The sequence below is a fragment of the Mesocricetus auratus genome, unplaced genomic scaffold, assembly GCF_017639785.1.
Source record: "Mesocricetus auratus isolate SY011 unplaced genomic scaffold, BCM_Maur_2.0 Super-Scaffold_100008, whole genome shotgun sequence".
In the NCBI taxonomy this organism is placed as follows: Eukaryota; Metazoa; Chordata; class Mammalia; order Rodentia; family Cricetidae; genus Mesocricetus; species Mesocricetus auratus.
The window spans coordinates 65,521,083-65,546,024 of NW_024429192.1; the positions used below are offsets into that span (position 1 = coordinate 65,521,083).

Below are 24,942 nucleotides of genomic sequence, written 5' to 3' on the forward strand. Positions count from 1 at the left end.
GCACCTGCTTTCTTACCCATCCTAGAGTCACACGTCTGTCCTTTCTCCACTGTCATCACAGTGGCTCTTTCCTTACTTTAACAGAGGGTCTTTTGGGTTGCCACTCCTGTGGTAACTCTGCCACAGGTATGGTGTACCCTACCCTGGTACTTAATATTTTATTCTTCAAGGATGTTATGACCACATGAGCTATCAATGCTGGAACCTATCTGCCTCCTTGGGGGCATACAGTTTCAGCATACAGACCATTAATAGGTATGCCTGTATTCAAATGAGAGGAGGAAGCACAGAAAATACACAGAAGTAGGTGGGAATTAGCCTTGCCAGAAATTCTTCCTAGGATACTTGGCTACACCGGTCTCCCAGGGCTCAGTTGCCTCATCTGCAAACTGGGAAGGATAAATGAATCTGTCATACTCTATGGACTGTAGCATCCATTCATCTGTGACTTGGGAGCTGCTGGTAGAGTTCCATTGATTACACAAATCCTCTTACTGACAGCCGTGACAAGAACTAGGATTGTATTATCTGACTTATGGGAAAATGGAACCTATGCACAGTCACTTGCTTCGGGAATCAGCAGCTAGAGAAGGTGCACTTTCCCTGAAATCTGTGCCATGACAACGGACAGAGCCAGAGGTCAGCCTCTAGTGGGCGCTAACCCAAGAAATCCTCAGTAGTGTGCTACCACTATTGTTTTGGGGGTAATCTCAAGGTCACAGATGGGGATGCAGGTGACTTCCCTGACGGACAAGGCTGAGTGTCACACTTGGGTGTTTGACCAATTAATGTCTAAGGAACCATGCTCACACAGTTTACACATAAATTCAAGGTCAGACATAGACTAGAAAACCAAAGTTCAACAGACCCTAAATCCTTCAAAATCCAAAATCAGGCCACCACAACCAAGAAAACAACCAAACAGCTCCAGGAAACCTTGGATAAAAACTAGGTTTGGTGAAGTTGCAAATTATTTATTACATTACCTGTGGCTACCATTCGTTATCATTAAGGCATGTATCATACTAACAACAGAACAGGCTATGTGCAAAGAAGGACAAAAACCAGACCAATGGTAGGGAACATTTATATGGGGTCAAATACTTGAGTCTACAGAAACAGCTGGATGTCTGTGAAAAAATTTTTTAATGATTTATTTATTTTAGGCACATTGATGTTTTGCCTGTACATATATCTGTGTAAGGGTGTTGGATCCCCTGGAGGTAGAATTACAGGCAGTTGTAAGCTGCCATGTGGGCGCTGGGAATTGAACCTGGATCCTCTGGAAGAAGAACCAGTGCTCTTAACTGCTAAGCCATCTCTCCATCCCTAGCTGTGAAAAATTTTAAATGTAAGTTTCTAGAGGATTTTGGTTTTAACAATGGGACATTGATAATGTCTTTTCCTGAAGAAAGTAAAATAAACCTTCCATGAAACAGAGAAACATTCAATATTAATGTGAAACAGTCCTTGAAAAACATTTTTCACAAAACATCCTTTTCTCTTTCAAATGAGGCATCCTGGGGCATCCTTGCACAGGTATATCAGACATGTGGCATCTTCTTGCACTCTTGGGCATTGGTTTAAGTTTTCATGGGTTGTGGTCATAGAAAAGACAAGGGAGAACAGATGCATTTGGGCTGATGGGGGAGTGTAGAGTGGCTGCATTTGTAAGTGAAGACATTTGGCTCAGTGGAATCTTCATAAGAAAACTGCCAAGGCTCTAGCAGCCCTTCAAGAGCGTAGAAACATGCTCAAACGAGTTTTGCCTGCAGACAGAGGGACGTTAATTGCTTTCCTCAGATTCTCTTGAACCTTCTTGCATGCAGAAGCATAAAAATAGCCAAGCTGTGTACACCGCCTCTAGGATCCAACCCTCCACCTGCAGAGAGGAATTCATGTTTCAACTCTGGTCTCTGCCACAGGTTTGCTTTGGAGCCTAATTACCAACTAAGTTTGATGACAACGTAACTGGCTCCAGGGGCTTCTTGTTCCTACCAAACAAAACAAAAACAAATTCCTGAAGCAAGTCCTGCCAGTTCCACTGGGAACCCCGAGCCAGTGATGCAACACCAAACTGGGGCTGCTTCCTTCCTTGTCTTCACAACCATTGGCAGATCCCTGGAGAGCCTGTCTCCATCAAAGCAGACCAGTTTCAACAAATATTTACTGACAAATGACTATTATTTTAATAATAATAATTTGCAATCATTTGTTGATTTACAGCCAACAAACATGCTCATAGATGCAATCTTACTTGATGGCCACAATTCCACGAGGAAAGTACACAAAACAGGGCTCATTACTTTATTTAAATAGATGAAAGTTTATATTGCAGGCAAGTAGTAAGACAGGGGTATGAGATCTAGTGTCAGGGACTGGTTACATGCATTTTCCTTCATTCTTCCTTCCAGGAGGCAGCTCATCCCTGGTGGAAAGGCAGTCAAAAGAATGAGGAGCCCTTCACTAGACTATCCGTGAATCTAGGGTGAATCATAGATTGCTTCTGTAATGCAATTCTTGACAACACACAGACCCGTTTACCACAGACATGACTGTCCCAGGCTAGCTCTCTGTCACTGGAGGTGGTCCAGCAGAGTATTGCAAGCTACCCATACAGTATGCAGAAAACTATAAAGGGAGTGATCTGTCAGGTCAGTGGCTACTCAGAACAGAATCTGTTTAGAAATGGTCAAGAGCCTTGTATTAGCTTTTGATACCCACCTAACCTCATCTTACCAGATTAAGATAACGTGAATCTGTTTTTTTCTAAATATTTTTAGTTTTTATTTAATTACACTGGATTGCATAAGGCCATTCTCTCTCTCTCTCTCTCTCTCTCTCTCTCTCTTTCTCTCTATTAATTTATACTTTACATTCCAATCCCAGTTCCCCCTCCCTCCTTTCCTCCTACTCCCTCCACTCCCCCATCCTCCCATCATTTAGTTGTGGCAGGACCAAGGTACCTCTCCACCCCCATACCCCTATGTCTAGGCTGAACAAGGAATCTCTCCATATAGAATGGGCTCCACTAAGTGAGCTTGTGCATTAGTGTTAGGTCTTGGACCCACTGCCAGTGATTTCATATATTGTCCCAGTCACACACCACTGTCACCTATATTAAGGGAATCTAGTTTGGTCTTATGCAGATTCCCCATTTGTCAGACTTGAGTTAGTGATCTCTCACTAGCTTGGGTCAGTTGATTCTGTGGGTTTCCCCATCATGGTCTTTACTCCTTTGTTCATCTCATGGCTTCTAAGTGTTTCTTTGGGTCTTTTGCTGTCTCACAAGTTGTGTCAAGGGGCTGGTGAGATACATTCTTAAGATCTTCAGACTACTGACACAATACATTTCCCTACAAATACACAACTAAGTGCCAAGACCTTGTGTTGGCTAATGACTAAAGGCCAATCTTTGTTCCTAGAGCTCACTCATATCTTCTTGCCTAGTGGACTTCTCTGTCTTCAGTCTGCTGAGGTGGACCTTACGTAATGTGCTTATGATCAAATCACGTGCCCAGACTTTTATGTTCTAGCCACTGGAAGCAAATACAGGCTCACATTTAAGGAGAACATATATGCAACAGTCTAATCACTAAGAAGTAGATCACTGTGGATTGCCTTTGAGCCTGTACTCTATAACAACCAATATCGGAAACTCATAGAAAAAGGTCCTTTCAATTTGCTCTCCCACTCTCTCAAAGTAAACTATTCCTACCCAATTACTGGAACCTCACCGAAATCTAGATGAGTATTTGGTACCATCTTTTTGAGATCCTTATTTATTTGTTTATTTTTAGATAATAGGCAATGCATACACAGACAATGGAGGCTTACTACCCCCTCAAGGTCCCCAGGAGTCATCTTTATAATATGTAGGAAGATACATGCACCTTGATATATTATACAATAGAGGGAGGCATTACTAATTTATCACAGAGGGAGAGCCTGTACTGCAAATCAGAAGGCTTCAATTCTTCCATGAACTTATTGTATGATCTTAGGTGAGTTATATCTAAGATATAATTCCCAATTTCATTCTAGAAAAAGTCATGATAGTAGGAACTCTATCCGGCCTGAGTCACAATCCAAGCTATACAGTGTATATCAAACATCAAGAAGAGGAGTTAGTAGTAAAGCCCATAGGGTTGTCTCCTGTGGGATTCCCTACTTGGGAAGTCTGCCCTTGACAGATGACAAAGAAACTGAATACACCTATGTACTTAGACAGAGACTAGAAGTGTTATTTTCAATCCCAACAGAGGGAACTGTGTCAGTCCTAAAGGATTCGGGATCTCTATCAGTGCTTGGGATCCTTTTCATTTGCTTAACACTCCAAACACTGCTCCTTGAATTTATCCTCGCATATGGTTAGGATCCCATGAGTCTCTGCAGACCCCTGGCCCCATAGCGCTGCAGTGTCACAGTGTCTGTGGGGAACACTGCTTCTGTCCCTTAGTCCATTCTTTGCAACTCAGGCTAAGCTCTCACTTAGTACCGGCTCCTGGCAAATTCTTGTGCTTTCTGGGGAGCACAGGTATAGAAATCTCAGTAGTTGCTCATGGATTATTACTTTTGTAATATAGGCTCCATAAGTCCAGGGAGCATTATTATACAATATGAAGCTCCATAGGACTGACATTTTACCCAAAATTCTAAATGATCTCATTATTTCCAATTAAAAAAGAATAGTTAATTTGTAGAGCTACATCCATTTCAGAATGTGACTAGGTTCCTGGAATATGTGATGCCCTTGGCCCATAATTCCAAGCTCCCTACTTTATAAAAGGGTAAGTTAATGGGGCACCCTTTAACATCCCTGAGTTGTTTCAGTGGATACAGAGATCTCTGGGATTGCCCCAGCATACTGGAAGTTCATCAAAAAGAAAACTGTCTTCTCTGTTTCCCTAGTACACTTTCTCGAAGGGCCTACTGAAAATAGTACTTAGATGACAGGAACTATAAATACACCTAATTTTTAACTACTTAATATTTATTTAAACCCACAGGTTTAAGTAAAAATGAATTCAGTTCTAGATGATTTGTAATCAATGTAACCCATTATTCACAACTCAAAGTAATAAAGAGGTCTTGCTCTTGCAGTATGTGAGGAAACAGCAAAAAAATCCATGTCTGTCCTCTAAGAGAAGGCTGCCCACTATTTTACTTCCACAGGCCTTATTCATACCCCGCCACTTCGCACACGATTTATACTTTCTGAAATCATTTATCCTGTCCTTTAGTCATGAAGCTATCATAGTGAATGAGGGAGGCAAGAGCTTCTTTATTTTACAGATATGGGGGATGAGGCTTTAAGGTCCCCCTAAGGTCACACGGTGAGTTACCAACACAGCTGGGTGGCAAATTCAACTCTGTGCATGAACATTTTCAAGTCATTCTACCAATTCAGCAGACACAGAGCAGGTCCTGACTCTACCATTTTTAGCTGCACACACACGGACTTGTCACTTCACCTCTTTGTGCCTCTTTTCCTTGACAGCTATAGAGATTTAATTATAAGTGAAGTTTGTAACTGACTTGGAGGCCCAAAGGATCTAAGGTGAAAGAGCTTCAGTTAGGAAGCATTCATGTATCAGGATACAGTTGCTAGGGGATGTGCAGAGATGTGTAGAGGGCCACAAACGGTTGAGATGATGCGTAAGCAGAACACAGTTATATAAACTAAGTAGATCTGCAGTGAGTGATCTGAAAAGCTCCCATGAAGGGGCAGAGGTGAGATGAGCCAGAGAGACAGGATGCCCATTCTCTCAGAGACACGGACATCATTCTGAGTAGAAGGGAGAGAGAACAGATGTAGCGTCTGTTTAGAGGTGACAATGACAAAATGATGAAGTTTAGAAAAGAGCTCTACAAACTGCTATGCATACAAAATTACTGTGCCTAGAAGAGAAATATTCCAGTATCTTCTATGTGCATGCACTATGGAGGATACTGAGCCAAATGGGATGAGGCTTTTGTCTTCACAAGTTCATAGTCCAAGAGAAAGAAACCCAAATAAACTTGTAGAAACTGTGAAAAATGGAAAACAGCCGATACAAGATTACACAGCATACCTATAAACACACAAATATATAAACATAATATAATTGTAGATGTAATTTAACAGGTTGATAATGAAAACAATCATAATTGCTCATCGGACATGTTACCACTTCATCTAATATGCAAGAAACAACTCAAGAAGACACATTAGTGTCCCTCAGGATTCTTGGGCAAATGAAAAAGACCAGGGCAAGTGAGATGTTAGCCTTCCAGGCTACTCATCACTGGAAAGGATAGTGCTGGGATTTCAATTTTAGCAGAAACCCTGAGCCCATTTTTCCCTACCATCCCCTATTTCCTCCTGGATTAATACTAGTTTCCAATATTCTATGCATACCACATATGGATTGTTTTGCTTAGAATCTCCTAACTAGACTGTAGTTGCACAGAGTTTCACTACAGTTTTCTCAACAATCAATACAGTTGTAGAAAAAAGACTTAGCAGGTGTTGATAATAGCTGGTGAGCAGAGAAGTTCGTGCTGCGATCACTTCACCTTGTTGTGGAAAACTGGCGTCAGACGGAAACACTCAGAAGAGGGCTGAGGCAGACAAGGAAAGGCAGACAGAAACCAGGGGAAGGAGAAAGCTCTGTAGACTAAAGCAGGTGTTCAGGCAGCAGATGGTAGAGGGGGTTGTTTGCAGCCCAGTGAAGAAGATGAGGGATTTACAGTCCACATTCCAACAGCCACTCAGCCTGGAACACACTGCAAGCTCTGAATTCACTCACATGATGCTGTCGCATAGTCATGGAGAGGAATCTTCCCCTACCCTATCATTAATGTGTCTATACCCATCTCCTATGCTGAGGCATGGAATTTCTCCCCTCTCTTTCTCTCTGTTTTAAGGCTCTTTCAGCCTTCAGTTCAATTTTCTTTTTGCACTGTTAATGGCTTGCCGGCCTCAAGTCCAGCCAGTAAGTCCTTCACCAAGTCTGAGCAGGATTTCTCTGCTTGCTCAGATTCCTACTCTTCTATACAGCATCACCACATGAAACAAATGACTGTGCTTCCCTCTTAAGTTGACGTTATTTTGTCTGAACTATTTACATCAGTAGACAGATAACTCTACAGTGTCAAGTACTGTGCAGTGGGAAATTGCCCCCTGGGATGTGTCTGGGCAATGGTATGCAAATGTCACATGACTGTGATCTTATTTCAAAAGTACATGCTGGGCTGGTGGCAGCTCTGGGGTGTAAGTCTTAGCTCTATTAGCTACTCACGATGTGATCCAGCAGATTCATGTCTGAATCTTACTTGAAAACAAAGATGGTTTAGCTGAAGCAGTAGTACCTGATTTGCTCTAAAGTTCACGCCAACTTTAATATTCAAATCTGTTACAATTATTCAAATCCCCGAGATAACCAGACTCTGTTTATCATCTCAGCCAAAGGACCTGCTTGCATCCACATTCTACATTTGGTATCTGCCATTTGTTCATCACCCCACCCACTAAATACTCTTCAGGCAGATGTAGTATGTGAGGAACTGTTCCAAGTCCAACCAGAAAGGGAAGGGGCAGAAAAGACAACACCTTAACATTATGACAGGGTTTTGACAGCTAGTATTAGATCTAATACATCATCAACTACACAGCAAATAGCAAGTAAGTCAGGAAGTGACTGAGAAGGACATGAGAGGTAGAGAGAGTAGGGAGGGAGTCAGGAAGAAAATTTACTTTCAGTGGGACAATCAAGGCACATCTTTTCAGAGGAAGAGCTATTTAAGCTGGGTCATAAAGAACAGGGTCCATGGTGGAGTTAGTGGTAGTGATGAGGAATTCCAAGCAAAGACAATGCAATGAATGTCTACCACTGACAATGACGGAAGGGAGTTGGGTCCAGCAGTTAAAAGCCAGATCACAATGAGCCTGATGTGCCCGTCTAAGCTCTCCAGACAGGCCTTCTTAGATAAGAGCACTCTGCATCATACACGAAGCCACATTCCTCTTCATCCACACTCTTCAGCCTTTTAAAATTCTATCCTAAATATACCAAGGAGACCTTGAGGGTGGCAGGATGTCTCCAGTAAATCTTAGCAGAGGGCACTGAATATTTTCTTATTTGTCCTTATCTAAAGAAAATTTAAACTAGATTCACTTTTGTATAGTAAAACACAACACTAAACAAACACCCAAAAGACCTTTGGTGTTTAAGAAAGCATGAGTGGTGTGCTCTCTCTGGAGGTAGCATGTCTATTGGAGCATCCGAGAGTGTCTGGAGTGTGGTGTTTTCTCCAGTCATTCCACTGGCAGCTGCTCCTGAGAGTCTATAGAGTACATGCTGTACGCTACATAGAGCAGCACATAAAGACCCAGAGGAGGAGAGGGCGAGAGGAGAGCTGAGGGGGTGGAAAGAGGAAAAGAAAGGCTAGGTATGATTATGTCACCAGGTATCCTTGGCAACCAGAAAACATCTTGTACATTCTGTCTGAGAGATCAGCAGCACATGGAAGAAAAATGTGCCCTGCTTCTGTCAACATCAATAGCATGGGAACAGGACATCTCTAAGCCTGAGTCAAGGTAGGAACAGAGATACCCAAGGTCCTTAAAAACAAGGACCTGGCAAGAAAATAAACACTAAGTTGGAGTGTGTGTGCTGTATGAATATTGAGAAGGACATTGGTGGTGAAGCAAGCTTCCACAGCACAGACATTCAGTAAAAGTGCTGTGAAGCACTGGGCATTGGTGTTAACGAGTTCTGAAGGATACATCTGATTAACTCAAGGGTTGGTGACACACTTACAGGGAAAAGGCTCATCCAAGTGGCCACTAATGTCTAGAGTCAGGAAGACACATGACTGCAATGAAGACACCTTGCCATCATACTCAGTTTGGCAGTCTACAGGAGTCTGGAGGGAAGCGTAATGGAGTTTGTATGTCTTTGCTCATGAAGATGTAGTGGGCATCTGGAAAAGATACCTACCGAGCCTTGAGTCCAAAACAGGCTCAGACTATGGCCTCTTTTTCTTAGTCTTTGCTGCAGATAGTCCCTACAAAGTACATAAAGGTTTCCTTCAGTTGCTAAAGAATTTGGGAGACCTAATAACAACAACCATATTTAACTATTTGCTCCTTTGTCAGTGGCCAGTTACAGCTAACTTAAAGTTAATGCTTAAATAGCACCTATGATGTACCAGAAAACATTTTAAGTGACATGTAAGTATATGATCTGCTATTCTGTCATGTGTTCTCTTATATAAATATGTGCATGTACGTGCACTGGTACATATGCATATGTAAATGTTTATATCCACACACACTAGAATTCTGATTTTATCCACATTCCAAGTCTGTTATAAGAATGCTTACTATTCTTGTTTTAGGTAAAAGTACTAAAAAGTAATGAACGCCAAGACCACATAACTCATTTACAGTAAGGCTGCAATTTGAAAATAGCTGTCTGTGATGGGGAAAAAAAACCAGTAAATACTGCCATGACACAAGAAAAAAGTCCTCTACCAGCATGTGAGCAGAAAGTGTGAGCATGCATGCATGTGGGCATGCACATGCCCAGGCTCTGAGACAAAGACTGGGGCTTCTGCATCTATTCAGGGGTGAAAGGCAGACTACAAAGGTAACACAATAGTCCTCAACTATGAGTGTGTCATGACACTGAAACCAGACCAGGCATGACATTTCCAGTTGATATTCTGGCATAGGGTGATGGAGCTCATCAAAGACTTCCACATCGGCTGATGAGAAGCAAGCCACAAGCAGAAGTCAGGAGAGTTCTCTTCTTAGGATGCAGCTGTTCCTGGCCATGCAAGATGAATTTCTGCCAGTCCATAAGAGTAACATGATTCTAACATGTTCCTTCTCTCCCTGTTCCCATCACCACTATCCCATTCTACTTTAGGCTTCCAAAGGTTAGTATGTCATCATCACCTTTGCCTTTTAACAGCTAGATATAAGATGGTGATGTGAGGTTTCACTTTGGAACTTAGATGAAGACAGATAAATGTGTTAAAGATGACACTGGACATATGGTACTTAAAAATAATTGTAATGAAATTCAGAAAAAGCATGTCCAGTGATTCCACATCTGTGGTGATATGCCATTTGGCAGAAAATAGGTTCTGCTTCCTTCGTGTGAGGTCCACAGCAGTATACATGCACAAAGGAAAGACAGGAGTCTTTGAGAATGGTACTGTTCCAGAAGCTCACTGCCTAGCTCAAGGAGAAGCCATCTGAACTCTAACCCCAGGCCTCTGGAAGGGGCTGGTCTTCCAGGTCAGTTCCATTTGAATTCAGTCTCTCAAATGATGAGGCAGTTCTTCGGTAATTTCTACTGGGGCATCCACCAGCAACATATCGTTATGCAAGATATGAAATACAGATAAAGAGTTTAATTTGAAATCTTATCTGCTTCTGTTTATCTTACAGTTAGATAAACCACAATGTGAGCGGTGACCATGACACAGGGTGGTCCATTTCAAGATCTTTATTTTACTTCCATCAGGAGTCGTCACATTTAAACCTGTTACCAAGTAGGCGAGTGCAGTTTTAGAGAGTATGGGTGCTACATGAAGTCTCACTGCTCACAATCACCCAGCCGGCCCTACAGCATCCAGAACCACATCATGGCCATCTAGAGTCTACTCCTTCCACTTACATTCACATATCTGAGATGGCAGTGGGATCCAAACATCCCTGAATCAAATCATGACTATTAACTTCCTGTTGCAAGGCAAATAACTTCAGAAATCGGCAACAGCAAGGGTCTACCAGAGACCAGACAGACACACACTGGGAAGGACAGAAAAGTTTTAGGCCTAAAAAATAACAGGCAGATCGAAAACATAATTTAGAACCTTCGTGCTAAAAATTATTAACAGCACAATTTTTTGGACTCATAAAAGTCACTTTAAAAAAAATCACATTAGAACCTTTAGCAAGCGACTACAATTATTCTACATCATACTCCTGTTACCCTTGGGATTTAACTTGACTTGTTCTTTGCCTTTTTATACTAAAGTAGTTATAGATTGTCATAAAGTCTAAAAGTATTCTGGAGTCATGGGAATGCAAAAAAAAAAGCCTCAGTAAAACAAAACATTTTAATTTGTTTTACTTGTTCTTTTTATTAACATTTACAACATAGTTGTTGTGTTTGTTTTTTCTTACCCACCCCCCAATCTGTACCCAATAAAAAAATGTTTCCAAATCGGGATGCCAAGTTTCCATCCAAATACTATTTTGTTTAATATCCCTGGTTGAACCCTCCCTAGAACAAAGATTTGCACTGCAGCTAAAGGGACTTCACAGTTGAAAGAGTGAGCTGAGTCACACTGTGATCACCCGAGTCCCCCCATATATGCCCCTGCTTTAGGGGGAGACCTCACAAAGGATGAGGCCTGACCAGCACAGTCAGTGGTACCTTCCTGGGCACAAGTAGAAGTTTCTCATTGATCCTGAAACCATTTATTGTTATCTGCATTTTCCAGGAGAGATGGCAAATCTCACTATGTCTGATGACCTTGATGGCCACCCTGGTTTGGTCTTCTGTGGCTTACAGATTTCCTGGGATTCTAAACAGGACTATTGCAAAGAAGTAATTGAATCCTAAAGGTGCAAAGCAATGCCATCTAGCCTATGCCCAGCATTCTGCAAGGGATGGTTCCCCTCTCCAAAGAGCTACTCCACTACAAAGTTTACTATTTTCTATATCAAAAAGTAGGACAACAACAAAGGATGAAGGGACTTACTTGGGAGGGCTTGATGCTGACATAGAAAGAATTTCCCATGCATATGGTACTCAATTTTAAACACAATGAATTTCTGGAAATTATATCATAAAGCAGATCACTAGATGGGAAAGCTGGGATGGAGCATGCTGCTTTCACTCAACAAACATATACCAAGTGCCCACTGTGTCCCAGGAAGGATGACAAGTTCTACCCTGTTCACACAGCCTAAAAAAATAATCCAGACTAGTAAAACCATAAGAGGAGAAACAAATGTTGATAAGCCTGGACCAAATGGGCAGGGCAGCACCAGAGGGAAGAGTACAGAACTTAATCACACTGCCCCCAAACCAAGACAGAGGTGATCATTGGTGATAATTTCTGCCTTACTTTTGCTATGGTTTGGATTTTAAACATTCCTTAAAGACCCATGTAATAGAGGCTGAAGGTGGTTCATTAGTAAAGAACACTGTCGGCTCTTGTGGAGAACCTGGTTCTCAGAACCCACATGGAAGTTCACAACTCCTTCGAATTTCAGTTCCAGGGGTCCAATAACCCCTGGACATGCACATGGCCCACATACACACATCAGGCACTCATGCATACGTATAAAGAAAGGTAAGGGCTGGAAAGATGGCTCAGCCATTAAAGGCTCACAACATATATATATGAAAAGTAAATATTAAGAAAGAAAAGACTCATGTGTAAGGTCTTAGCTCCCAGGGTGCACTATGGTGAGGTGGTGGGCCTTTGCTACTGCAGTCCACATGTCCCAGACGATATGGCCTGGAGATGGATTAGGGAACCCTGCCCACATTTCATAAGGTGGATGGTTTTGTATCATTACATCATCTCACCATGATGTGTTAGAAGGGGCCTTCCCTAAAGATCAAGAAGCAATGGGTCAACTGAACATGGGCTGGACTTATCAAGTGTGCAGGTCCTTGCATCTCTATTAAGTGATTATCTTGACCATCTTGTTATAGTGACTAACCACGTCATCCTGTCATCCTATCACACCTTCCCTACCAGACCAAAACTCAATAGAGGTCTGGAATTACCAACTTACAGGGCCCAAATAACCTCACCTCTAGTAAGTGATTATCTCTGACATCTTGTTACAGTGACTAACCTCCTTCCAAGCATAATGTGAGTGTCTAGTAAAATCCTGCCAGTCTGGGATTAGGTAACCTAAGCTACCATGGGGTCTTAGCGCTAAAATCTATGTGCTGTTTCCTTGTCACTCTCCCATCCTTTTTTTTTCAGAGTTGGTGTCAGATCTTTGTGACACTCCAAACATCTAAACCAGGATCATTTCAAGTAGCACAAACAGACACTTTATACTTTCCATATGTGAGAGAATGTTCATGTGCCACCCCAATATTCCTCTACTTCAAGAAGTCACTGTCAACATTTCACAACTCTTCTGCCTATCTCAGAAGAGGAAATAGAGCTGATCACTTCCAGGAAAACTTGGTCAGTTAGTTAGTTGTGCCCCTGCTAGTCTACATCTCTTCCTTATGAACTGAGGTTTTAGGAATAGAGCCATTTCTTCACAGGTCAGGAGAAAGGGGACAAGAAATAACCATAACGGCTACTCTTTCCTTTGTGTGGACAAAATTCAGCCTACAGAGAAACTAAGAAATTACAATTTATTCTCACAGGAAGAAATAGATGACTGCCTCCAAAGTTGCCTCGACTGTTTTCAAACATGTAGCAATCAAGAATATATTAAATAATGGTGTCATCATGAGAAGAAATGGTATACTACTACCAAAATCTAGAAAATATGTTATACACAAGTCTATAAATGTCTAATATATGGGGGAAAATACAAATTGTATATAATATATAAATATATTATATATATGTGTGACCATATGACTGCAATTTTATTTAAAAGAATTTAAAAGTTGGGGCTGGAGAGATGGGTCAGTGGTTAACAATACTTGCCATTCTTCCAGAGGACCCAAGTTCAGTCCTCAGAATCCATATCAGGTGGCTCACCACCTATTTAACTCCAACTCCAGGGAATTTAACATCCTCTTCTGGTCTCTAAGGGCACCCACCCAAACATGTATACACAGACACAGACACAGACTCAGACTCAGACACACACACACACACACACACACACACACACACACACACACACACACGTGCGCGCACGCACGCTCGCGAGAGAGAATGAGAGAGAGAAATAAATAAAATAAATATATGGGGAATGAAAATGTATCGTTATATATTTTTAAATGTTTATGATTCAAAGTATATGATGAGATAACATGTAACTTGAGATGTGTTTTTTCAGAAATGTCTGTAAGAATCATGGAAGTCAGAATGGAAACAATACATTTTAGGGTTGGGATTACCCAGGGAGTTTTAAAGAAAAGTGATGTAACAGCACCATCGTTGGAAATGGCAGAACCTGAAAGTGAGAGCTATTTCAGTAGAGTATGGACTTGGGCACCCTGCTGGCCAGGACAACAGAGATGACATGGAATGAAAAGCATGTTCAAGACGCTTAGTACCAAAGTCTAGCAGCAGGGGACACAGCACCAGTGAGGCAGAAAAATTAGTAAGAGCTTCATGGAGGCTGGCGAGATGGGTCAGAGGTTAAAAGCACTCTATAGGTCTCCGGTTCAATTTCCAGCACTCACATGGATGCTCACAACTGTCTGTAGCTGCAGCCCCATGGAAGCTAACACCCTCTACTGGTTTCCATGTGCACAAAGCACACAAGTAGTACATAGACACACGCAGACAAAACATACATGGGAGATACAGAGATCACTCTTCTCTCATACCTACATTGCTAAGTGCATCACAACTCCTAGAGACACTGTTTTCGGTTTTTTTTTATACAGAAATTTAGACTTCTCATAGAAACTAATGAAAAAGTGTTAAATTTTAATTTTGTGAAAACATCTAGAGTAACTTCAGTTTAGTGGTCTATGTTCACTCCAGGGGAAGCTAAATTTAGTAGTAATAATAATAATAGTAATATCTTTCAAGAATATGGGAAATAAAAACATAGTCTTTTCATTGAAAGGTTGCACATGTGAGGGACAAAATTCAATCCTAATTTCAGGACTTTCTGATAGGACAAGTCTAAGAAAATCAGCTTGAGATCTGCAGGGGTGAGTGCATCAGTGAGAAAAGCAAACGTAAATAAAAAGTATATCGATTCACAGGCTCCTCCTTTTATACCAGCCAGCACACAGCCTCGCCCAGACACCAACACAAGACGTGGGCCCTTTGCTTTTGCAAACTTCTGAAGTATAACCTCTAAAGTATATTTTATAAATATTTGACTTAAAACAATGTGATAACGTGGAATTTTCCATGTCTCGTCTGGCCTCTTATCTGTTGAAATCACACAGGTTGCACACATGAACATGCAAATTTACATAACAGCCAAGCTTTCCAGTCAGCATAATAATGAATTTCTAAAGGGAAATTTTTTGACCTTTAACACATAAGCAATGATTCACTGCTGACAGCACTTAATATAATGGACTTAGAAATGTGATTACCACACTTCCTTGGGAGAATCTGCTCAAAACAAAACTAACCCTGTTACACAACAGTGAGAATGAGTCCCGCGTCTTGTGGAGTTGCACATGTAGCTGAAATCACAATGCGCAACCTTCTGAGACCTTTCATCCACTCCAAGTATAACACAAAAGCTTGCTTTTCCGATCAAATGCCTGAAGACGTTTTCCCCCAGTTTGATCCACTCACAGCTTAGTGCTGCAGGCAGACTTCTATTCATGCTGTGACAGTGCTCTCAAATCTTGCCATTGAAGTGGAGGAGAGTTCGCCATTCAAAACCCACTGCTAGCCGGTCCTGATCAGTCTCCTAGGGGTTTCTTCCTTTCATGCTCTGCATCTTGCCCCACTGGTGGATTACTAATGACCTATGTGTCAGTCTTCTCTACCTCCAACTCTTCATTCAGGCTCCTTATCCTTGTTTCTCTTTCCCACTAACATCATCTGCCAAAGACCCTGATCAGGTTTAAGACCCAGCTTCTTCTGCCACAAAGCTTTGCCAATTACCCAATTAGAATAAATGCCTTCCTTATGTGATTTCCATATCTATGACAATGCCCTCAAAGTCAGCTTTTATTTTATTTTCCAGCTTTTAAAATGGGTTTCCCTTTGATAAACTTTCAGAGGAACAGGCACAATAGGTTTTCAGGTACCTTAGCAAAGTACATGGAATTCTAAGATCGTCTCAATCAAATGGTTATTGAAGAACAGAGATAGAAACCCTCATGGATTTTACACACACACACACACACACACACACACACACACACACACACACACACACAGAGAGAGAGAGAGAGAGAGAGAGAGAGAGTAACGCCTTAGAGATAAGAAAGATATTTTAGAATTAACATCAGTTGAATTTCATCAGTATCTGAACTCATGACCAGTTATTTTCTTCCCTTCCCAAAAGTCAGCTGAACTGGATAGAGACATAACCCTTTGGGCTAGGAAGAAAGCAGCGACATAGTACTGTTCACAAGGAGTTAGGTGATTCAAGAACAAGGCAATAATGTATCCTCTGCAAGGGATGATCTCCCTTCACCTGCTGTCTGCAGAAAATGATTGCAAAGAGGTTAAACAGTTTGCTCAAGATACATTATTCCAAACGAAGCATGGACTTAAATCCCAGGGCTACAGGACTCTTCTACCAACTGAACTGCCTCTCACATAAACAAGGTTAGCAATTTTGCTGCAGGTAATAACTAAGTGATTCCCATGCTACTTAATATTTTTTCCAGGACTTTAGAGTAGAATCTGTCCAGCTAGCAGGAACTCTGACACTCTTGACAATTGTTGGAAGGTTCGAGAGAGGAAAAAAATTAAAGGGTGAAAAGTAGTCATCGGAACTGTGAAGACACACGGCCCTGTCAGCTATTAAAACAGTTGTCATATGTTACACACATTACTATTCATAAGAAAACTATACTGAAAAAATTAAGGAACATTAGCTAAAAAATTGGGAAATTTGATATTCAGTAGAGTAGGTAATGAATCTGCTATGGTATTTTCAGTAAGTCAGTCTGCTTGCTCGGCAGTCATCTGTGTCTGTTTGCTCAATACAGGGTTTGACAGCACTGACATTCTAAGTGTGAGGCTAACTAGCAGACCCATGGGACCTCGCTGGTTATGAAAAGAGATCACTCATGCCTGCAGTGTTACTTCATGTGCATCAAATCATGATCTGTATCATTTTCCTAGAGGTACAAATTGCTTACTGCAGAAAAGGTTTTGAAAGCCCAGAAATGTGACTGTCATATAGACATTTGAAGGTGCTTCCCTTATGGGCTTCCTTTAGAGAGTCTGGACACTGTCTCGCACTAGAGTACGCTCCTTCACATCAGGTTTTTGGAATTTCAGTTTGAAGACAAACACATGATCTGGTTTTCCATTTTTGTTCTATATACACAGCAACACTGCAGTCTTTTCAGACTCAAGCAGAACGCCTCTCTTACCACAGCCCACAGGAATCCACAGGAATCCCAATAGGGTTGGGTGTTGTTTGGGGGTAGGGAGTGGCAGTAGCAGCACAAGTACTTGCAAAATGGAAGAAGGTGAGATATGCTTCAGGAAAAAGGATGTACTGCCAGAGGCAGGGGGAATGGGGCACGTGGCATCCTAACCGGAATGGCCACAGAAGTGGATCCAGTGCACGGGATTCTCTGGAACAGTTCTACTCAGAGCAACATGCTTTCACAGTCCTTCAGGAATCTGGACATGGATTCTTGCATTCAGAACTAGGCACTGGCTCAATCTGGGTCTTGCTTAGAAGGGTCATCTGGCAGGTCATTGCCAACTGTGCTGCGGAGTCTGTACAAAAGCTTGGTAAGGCTGCAGGGCCCCGCACATGAGGCCAGGAAGCCGGAGAACTGCCCAGTCTCTCTCCAATGTCCCTGGTTTGGCTGCTGGTGCCTTATCACACACATTCTGTAAGCCACGGTGAAGAGATGACCTTAAGGGGGCCCAGTGGCTCTAGAAACCCTGTGCTGACCTGCATAGAAATCCCATACAAAAAACATGCCTGCCTTTTGAAGGGCCAGATTTCCCCTTCTCGATAATGTATAAACAGGTATTTCTATGCAAAAAAGTCAAAAAGGGTTTTTCTTTTTTAAATACGAAACCAAGTATACCACTTCTTGCTACTTAATCTTGAGGAAAAGAAAAAGGAAAAAATTAACTTATGCTGATGTTTCCCTTAAAAATTCCCATTTTTAATAAGATTTTAAATTGCAGTATTTGTACTCCTATTAGATGCTCAGTGCTATGATAAATTTGGGGAAATCACAAGATTTTCTATAGCAATCAGAAAAACATGATAGTTTTTTCATATAACTTAGTCCTCTTCCCCACAAGACTCCTAAGCTCTTTACTACTTAGCAAGAAAATACAATTTATTTTGTACTCAGTCTGCATGGCAGAGGATTCAGAAAAGATGGGAGGGAGGCAGGAATAGCGGTACAAGGCCATGTTTCCCTAAGAAAATGGACTTACCTGTAATGTATGTGAAAGGAGATATAAACTCCGCCCTAATTTAGGGAGTGGGATTAGGAGGACCTATCAGGAAAATTCCCCAGAAGAGCTCATGCAGGTACTTGAAGTCAGGTACAGATGAGGGGATAAAAGCAAAGGAAAGTATCCATGCAGCCTCTCATACTTAGAGCTTCTGGTTTCTATCAGTTATTTCATTTGAAGAAAAGTCAACCATGGCCAGCAGTTTTACACAGGTTAAGAATAAAGCATGAAACAAACAAAACACATGGGTATGCCCGACTTTCATTTTCTTCTCTAAAATCTGCATGTGGACTCTCCGAATAGAAGGGAAATCAGACAAGCAACTTGTTGACATGCACACCCTTAGTGATGAGAACTGCTTCCTCACCGCCTGCAGGAGCCTGCCTGCAGCCCAGTGTCGGCTGAAGGGAGAGAAAGCAGCTAGTCTACACTGAATAGTTGCCAAGGGAACAGCCAGCATTTTATGACATTATGGTCAGATTAGAAGGAAATAGACTGACCCTGTAATAATGCCAGGAGAAGACCAGCTGCTTTGGAAAATTACAATGTTTATCCAGAATCTTCTTTGGAAGCACATGCACAACAGCAGAAAGTCCAAAAGGACACACACACCCATAAAACAATTGCTTTTAAATCAACAAATCTTCCGTGTAGTCTTAGCCCATGTGTAAAAGTCAATTCCTGCTTCTTTTCTTATAGGCAGTTAGAATCCCATTACTTCATCTCATGCAGACATAGATACTAGTTCAGGATTACATTCTTTTAACCGACATCAAAAGGAAACGAGTACATTAAAGTGATTTAAAAACAAGCATACACCTGGTTTTATAGTACTCCATCATCTTCCCCCACCCCCGAATACTCTGTGGAAGAAAAACACAATCTGGATCATCTAATCATGCCTATATTGTGTAAGTGCGTTCACTGCCATGCCAGGCAGTTGTCCAGGTGGCCCAGGAGCTGGCTTTAATATAGAAGGATGGGGCTGGCTTTCAAATGAAGTTCAAATGGTATAATAAAGTTTTCGTACCCATATGGTAAATAACAGCATCGTATTGGGGGTACTAAATCCTAGTCACTTTCAATGGGTAAGTACTGATTTGGTATCTAGATCTTTAGAGATGGTCTGTTAACAATAGTGGTTATTAAGCTGCTACTCTGTGTGAGTCACTGTGATGAATGACATGAGTTTTCTCATTTAGTCACAATTACCATTATTATTGTTTCCATTTTAGAGGTAAGAGGACTGAGCCTTGGAAAGTTACTTGCCCAGTGATGCCTAGTTTAGAGTAGGGCGAACTTTTGGACTCTGCCTCTAACTAATCAATATGGTAGAACACTGTAGAGTAAGAGAAGAAAGAATAGTTTGTGGAACAACAAAAGGAAACTAATTCTACTTGACCCAGAAGAAACTGCTTAATGTACTTGAAGGAAAATACATGGGATCCACATGAGGGAGTATTTGGATAGAATCTCAATTATTCAAACTGAACAGAAAAGATTAAAACCCTCAGATTAATTTCTATGTTAGAATGGACTGTAGCAAGTTCAAAGGTATAAAAACAGAGGAGATTTTAATCTACTCCTGGAATGCCAATTTTCTAACATCTCTTTTGGAATTGAGCTGGTGTCCTATAAATATGTATAAAATGAAGTTGTAATAGTTCTTCCAACTTGTCTCTTTTTTTGTTTCTCTTTGTCTCAGATGCTATCTTTGTGTTTCTTTGGGGTAACCTTATCATCTTTTAAATGAGAGAGGTAAATCGGATGACCCCTAGATAATTGCTCTTTAACATACCCCAACATGATATTGTCATTCACTGAGTAGGACAGGTCTTAAATGAATGTTCTGCCAAAAAAAAATTCCCCTAGAAAAGAATTATTTTATATAAGCTAGTTTGGTTCAAGTAGGTTCTGGAACTCCTCAATAGCATTCATTGTCTTTGTGAAGTATTATAATTTCAAAAGGGCATGATAAGATGTTGTATACTATCTACTATTATTTAGTCAAGAACCAATAATGATCATAGGAAATATCTTAAAACTGATTGACACATAGTGTATATCCATTAAGAGATTCATTAAGCATGAGTGAATAAATACATAAGTAATACAGCTTTGTGTTTTGGGCTTACTGCTTGTTATAAAAATATGTCATTGCTTACTAGCTTTATCATTCATGGTAACTAGCTTTTAAAATATCAATTAAACAACAGTAATAATTGTCCTCATTTAACACATTATCAATATCTTCAGGACAATCTCTGGTACAGAAGAAAGCAGGCATTAAATGCTTTCACTGATTAATGCAGATACACATGTGTCATTGAAAAAATGGATATTACTCTAATTTAATAATCTATGTACTTGTCAGTTTCTCTGGAGACTAACAGGTTTGTGTACCTGAAAGTGTCTTCAGGGTATAATTTCCCCTTTTGGTGGTAGCATAGTTGAACCTAGAGCCTCCTGGATGGAGAGTACTCTGCCAATAGGCTACAACCTCAGCCCACAAAGGCCATTCAGTTAATAAATTCATATGAATCAGAATGGCATGAGTGTACAGCTATAAATGTTACTACATCCCTTGTGGGAGCTGCATACAGAATAGGGAATACAAGAGAAAGACCATCATGGAGGCACTGGCAGATTCAAAGGCCATCTTTGTTTCATAATTACCTGACTTGCTTATACTTATTTGGGTCATTTCTCTTCCTCTTTCTCTTACTGAACTGATACCTTTAAAAATAAGACAAAAATGACAGTAAAGGAGTACAAACATTTTTGCTTCATATTAAACTATTCTTAGATATGAAATAACATGCAGCAAGCATTTGGGGAAAGTGACAACAAGGGGGAAAACGACAACCTGATAGTAGAATAAGACTGATCAGAAAAGATGAAGCTGAAGGACCGAGGATGAAGGGAGAGCACGGGAGGCAAGGAGAGGAGGGAGGGAAGAGCAGTGCGCTCAGAGCACATTATATGCCTGCTGAGGATGCAGCAGGAAGACCCACTAACTTGTGCAATTATGTATGTTTATAATCATAATAAACGTGAAGTAAGATTTATTAGATATTCCCAAAAGTTGGGATGCAATAGTTAGCTCTTTGGTATATAGAAGAAGTTTTCAAAATTAGTTATGGATAAAGTGGAAAATGCAACGCTGGAGCTACTCCTTTTAATTATTATTAAATGTTCACATCGACAAAGATCACACTGATGTACTCCATCAGTGAAGATTTTGGAAAATATTTATTTGGTTTTAAAATATAATCTTTTGAAAATCTTCAACATGTACAAGAGAAGGGGAAAAGTGAACACAGATGTGAAAGAAACAAATGGAATTGAGCTTTTGGGGGGGTCCTCATCGTCAGTTTTGCAAAGTTCTTCAAAGCATGCATTTATATCTTTTTATGTTTGGATTACATTCATCACTAAAACTCTGGGTAAAACCCACCAGTACTATCATTGTGGAATTGGAGGCCTGTGCTAGAAGTCTGCTTCTGGAGTTCTTTGATTACATGAAGAATGCTGTCTGCCCACTGCTTTGCAAGCCAGAGTTAACGGGAATGCCCCTGTTTTCAGTCCCCTCGTCATCATTTTCATTTATATAAGAGCATTTGATTTTTATTGTGAAGTGAAAATTTCCGACACAGTGGTCCTTAAGGATGCATGAAGGATGCTTAATGAATGGCCATTTATCCTGGGGCAAAAGAACTAAATATCAGTAATCACTATAAAATAAGGTTAGACATTTTATTTTATTTTTTAAATTATAGGCTTGAGTTTATATATGTGCACCACTTGCATGAAGACACTGGTGAAGGCCAGAAGAGGGCATCCGATCCCTAGAAGCTGGAGTTACAGACTGATAATGAGCCATCTGTTAGGGGTTCTGTGAACTGAACCTGGGTCCTCTGCAAGAGCAACAAGTTTTCTTAGCTGCTCAGTCATTTTCTCTGGCCCTCCCTGTCCTTCATTCCTAATAATGACTAAATTCCATGATATCTCTGAAATTATTCTAAGACAAAATTGATGTCAGATGCTAACTATGATGATTATAAAGCTAATGTTTACTGATGCACGGCATTGTAGTATTTCATTATAGTTGGCGTTCTGTTATTATTTTATGGTCACTTGAGAAGGGTGTCCTTTCCTTGAAACTGTATTCCATTTAACTTTATATGAAATAATCTTTCTTGGACTAGGAATACAGATCAGTGTAGAGTACTTGTTTAAATGTGTAAGCCCCTCTAGCTGATCTCTAGCAGTGCAAAACAAATACCAAAATTATACGTATAAGCCATATGTACACTTCTACAGCTCACTGATTCTAGTCCATTATAACTTTGAGAAATATTTTCTGAGTGTCCATCAAAAGACACACATTTTAGAAGCATTTCTTGTAGCAATAGCTCCCACCCTAAATAATTCAGCTATCCTTGTGTGTGTGTGTGTGTGTGTGTGTGCGTGTGCGTGTGCGTGGCGCTCGCCTGTGCAGGTGTGTCACAATGTTTGAACTAAAATGACTGGCTAGTGAATCTCTGAGCTGTACCTCTCCTCCTCCCTGTATTGGGGTTAATGATGCCTGCAACCACACACACAGGCTTTATGTGGTTGCCATGGATCTGAACTCAGAATCTCATGCTGGCACAGAATGGACTTTACTCGATGACTGATTTCCCTAGCTCTCATCACTCTCTTAACAAATAAATGGAAATGTTATGGTATTTTTGTTTGAGACAGAATCCGGCTGGACTTAAATTTACCATGCTTAAGACTTCTGATCTTCTTGTATCTACATTCTAGCATTCTTAACGTGCTAAAACATGTTACTGAAGTGAAAATGAATGGTTTCCACACAAGACTGAGAAAGATGAATGAGCAGTGCTCTATATGGCACAACTTATGCCAGACAGTTCAGAAACCCACAAGTTTGTTCAATTCCTATGGAGAGCTAGGGCTGCACAGCTGAGTTTTAAGTAAAAACCAATGCCTCTAAAAGCAGAAAGGATATATTTGCTTACACGAGACAATTACCTCTAAACACCATAGTAAAAAGAGAAAGTCAACTAACACTGACAGAAGTCCATTGCAGAAGGCTGTCTTCCCACAGTACTAAGGAGACAGAACCCTTGCACACTACAGATAAAACATGCTTTCAGTGTACACTCTTCTTTACAGTCCCTACCCAATGAAATGGTGCCTGGCATAGGGCAGCAACCTTAACAAAGCCCAGCTTCCATGCATGCTGAGAAGCTGAACAGCAGCAGTTACAGGGAAGACTTGAGACACACACAGGTCCTTCTACACGTCTTTCCCTCAGAAAAAGAGTCATAAGCCATGGGAAAGGAGCAATCAATTCTTTTGCCCTAACACACCTGTGAGGTTCTACTACAGCCAGAGGGAGGGAGCAAAATCCATAACTACTCCAGAGACACAGGTGGAGTCATGGAAAGAATGGCTCCCAAACTGAGGTTAAGGAGGGACAGAAAAGCCAGGCGTTGGTGGCGCATGCCTTTAAACCCAGCACTTGGGAGGCAGAGGCAGGTGGATCTCTGTGAGTTTGAGGCCAGCCTGATCTACAGAGCGAGCTTCAGGAAAGCCTATAAAACAATACAGAGAAACACTGCCTTGAAAAACCAAGAAAAAAAAGGAAGGACAGAACCCCCCCCCCATGCTCACATTGTGCACAGTATGTAGTGCACAATGGGAGAGAGCTGAGAAGAATGTCAAGCATGGAGCACCTCAATTTTAGAGGAGGCAGATGAGAACATTCTAGTGGCAAAGCATGCCCTACTGAAAGGAGAAGCAACACTAGAGGTGTTTGGGAAGCACACACAATGTGTGCAACACTGAGCGTAACCTAACCACAGCTCCTCTCCCTCAAAAATGACACCAGAAAAGTCTAACGAAGGAGAATGCATGTCCAGTGCTAGACATATGATATACTGGCCATGTATCTGTTTTCTATGTAAGATATCTGGCCCTTCAATGAAGACTACAAGACACACAAGAAAGAAAATGTAACAAACAAGAAAAAAAAACTACAGACTCAGAAAGACCACAGATGTTGGAACTATGGAATAATAAATCAAAACAAGTATGATTAATGTTACAAGCTTTCATAGGAAAGGAAGAAAACACACATTATCATCAGAGACAGAAACTTTGTCAAATCAGAGTATGTCTTATTATTGCTTTATGAGAGTAAAACAGAAATTCTTTAAGACTATTTTCAATAGCCACCCAAGTTCCCATCATTCCTTTTACTTTAGATACGTAAACACATAGCAATTTGTGGGTTTGTCGGATCACAGCTGTGGATGAGAACATGATGTAGACATTGCTCACCTCTGTTGAGGGCCTTATGGAAGGGGGGGAGGGAGGGAGGGAGGGAATGAAAAAGAAAGGAAGTAATATGGCAAAAAATGGAATAAGAAAAACTCAGGGTGTTTCCAATTCAAATAGAACAATAAGGCTGAACAGATCCATAATCACAGGAGTTACCAGAAATGAGTGTGCACTCTGGTGGTTTCCTTTAAAAACTAATTACCTCCCACTAGACTCAACCTTGAAGGCCCTACTACTGCTTTGCATCACACTGAGTCCCTGGCATGTGAGACTTTAAGA

General features: G+C 40.9%; 1 protein-coding gene across 3 annotated transcripts in view; it reads right to left on the reverse strand.

Annotated features, from left to right (window-relative positions):
• Window positions 1-24,942, reverse strand: part of LOC101828273 (LIM domain containing preferred translocation partner in lipoma) — a 583,098-nt gene that overhangs the window by 41,940 nt on the left and 516,216 nt on the right. The window lies entirely within an intron of this gene.